Source organism: Engraulis encrasicolus, chromosome 18, assembly GCF_034702125.1.
Source record: "Engraulis encrasicolus isolate BLACKSEA-1 chromosome 18, IST_EnEncr_1.0, whole genome shotgun sequence".
NCBI lineage: Eukaryota > Metazoa > Chordata > Actinopteri > Clupeiformes > Engraulidae > Engraulis > Engraulis encrasicolus.
This window is the reverse complement of record NC_085874.1, coordinates 34,205,656-34,208,055: the sequence shown is the minus strand read 5'-3', so window position 1 is coordinate 34,208,055 and position 2,400 is coordinate 34,205,656. Positions and strand designations below refer to the sequence as shown.

At 41.6% G+C, this 2,400-nt stretch overlaps 1 protein-coding gene across 1 annotated transcript in view; it reads left to right on the top strand.

The window, feature by feature from the left end:
• Window positions 1–2,155, top strand: part of iyd (iodotyrosine deiodinase) — an 8,146-nt gene extending 5,991 nt beyond the window's left edge. The window contains exon 5 of the mRNA XM_063223485.1: window positions 1–2,155. This exon is cut by the window's left edge and continues 418 nt beyond it. The gene's annotated coding sequence lies outside the window, so the exon portion shown is untranslated.
• Window positions 2,156–2,400: the final 245 nt, after the last annotated feature.

Here is a 2,400-nt window from a genome sequence, read left to right as displayed (position 1 = left end):
TCCCAAACTCTGCCCATCCAATGCAAAAGCTTGTGCTCAAATTCGGTCTCCTAAGTGGCCGTTGTCCGCTTCTTCTTCTTCTCTCTTTGTGGTGTTTGCACAAGAAGTGCGCTATCGCCAGCTACAGCGCCAAGGGAACTTCATTTATTCTCAACCTCAAGACTCCAAAGGTCTCCTAACCAAAGGTCTCCTAAAGGGGCGTTCACCTGACATCACATGGATACTGGAAAAAAACCGAACCTGAAATATCTCTCTCTCCCTGTACAATTCTTTGCTCATTACCACATGCCGTAAGCTAGGTTGGTGAGCTTAGCTAACTAGTGAAATCACCTGTGTTGAGAGCACAGGCAGAAGGAAAACCTAAGCAGAACTTTTACTCTGTACTTGTCAGTGCAGTTTTTCCACCGCTGGTCACATGTACCCCCAAAGCTTCATAGCGTCATCATAGATTTACAATTGGAACTCTAGATGCCTCACGGTGGAGTCCAGAGCTTACCTCAGACAAGCTCCGTCAGAGAATCTATCAAGCGGAATGAGGACCACTGTGTTTTTAAATGGTAAATTGTGCTTCCGTCAGAGGGGAGGATACCACACACTCTTGTTCATCATACTGAATTTTATTAAACAAACAATGCTTCTGTCAGTGGTGCTATTCTTAAGACAGAGTACGGCCACACTGGCCGAAACATCGTTTGCAACGCAGTCTCACCCCAAGTAGTCAATTTCTGACTACCTTGGACCAGACGGCAATTTTTGACGTCTTGGGTATTCCTTCCACGTCACATTTTGACTATGTGGCCTAACCCTAAACCTATTCCTAAACCTAACCTCAATGACGTTATGCTGCCACAAGGGGGCGCCTTTGAGGACATAGTCAAAATGTGACGTGGAAGGAATACCCAAGACGTCAAAAATTGCAGTCTTGGGGTGTCAAAAATTGAGTGGTCAAAAATTGACTACTTGGGGTGAGACTGTGTAGTCGTTTGTCTTATCAAATTCAGCATCATGATGGACAAGAGTGTGCGTGTGCGGTATCTTCCCCTCTGAAGTGAACAAGTACCCGCTATCTGCACTTCTGGTGTACGTTGGCTTTCTCCTCCAAAAATGTTGCCATTTGTTCAAGAATTCTGATGCCAATACATCTTAAAAAAACATCTAATCCTACAAATCTTATTAGGAAACCACCTTCATAATAATATAATAAGTAGATATTTCTAAACAAAGTGTTTCAGTGTTCAGTGTTACTGTAAGATGACAGCCATGTACAGATGTTCAACTCTGGTGAGGTATCTAGTTGTCTGCATGTGAATCATGGTCATGGGCCTCAAGTCATGGGCCTCATCTGATGGCATAATTTATAGCCTGTATGATGGCAGCATAGTCTACATCTGACATTGTGACATTACATCAGAGCAACTTTTTAAAAGCACTTTTGTCATATACCCCATTTCTATGTTTTATTTCTGTTTTTATTTGTTTGTATTTGTTTGTATTTCTACAGAGAGAGAGAGAGAGAGAGAGCTCAATTGACCAATTGACACGACATTTTAAGTTGAAATTAAGACCTGGTGTATGCTCACACCACAGGCATTGGGAGTGTCACTTTGACTGTCCAATTTTGTTACCAGACAAATTACTGGAAGACACTGACACTATTGTATTAGTTTGAGATTGAAACTTTCAAGCAAAGGGGATATTGTGAGCATAAAACTCTAAAGAAGGTGAGGTCTTGACAATATAAATTGAATTTGTATTTTTTTCTGGAATAAATTGTTTTCATAATGTTTGAAAAGTCTGCAGTGGTTTGTACTCCTGTGACAAGTTGTTAAGTCTTCTGGCCCATCAGAACGTCTTACCAGATTTGCCCACTAGAGGGAGGCAGCACATAGCTCCTAGCCAGACCGGAATGGCTCCTTGTGTAGAACAATAATTAAGTTAAGTAATCCTGAAGATACATTCGTTAGTGGGGAAAAAAGTCGTACTTGAAGACATTTAAATCCACAGAAGAGCAATCAACTGGTCTATTCCTGAATGTATCTTCTCCAGACTGACAAATATTGTCAGCCATCTCTCGGGTGAAACAGGCTTAGTTATGAGCACCTGTATCATTGACCTTGAAAAAATTTAGAATGAAAGTTTGACCTCAAATTAGTTCCTGCATCCTGCTGATTGTAACCTTGTGACGCCAGACTCGACGTTATTGATGATCAGACATTTTTTTTTCAATATCTCGCAAAAGCACAGTTCAAAGGTGATTATCTTATTTTGTTTACTGTGGAAAAATCCCAACTGCTCTGCCTACGCCCTATGCTGACAACAGGGATGCTAATGGGGAAACCAGGAACCTAGGCTGCTTTCCAGTATGTGGACTCCAGTCCTCCACTTGTGCTTGTGGCATAG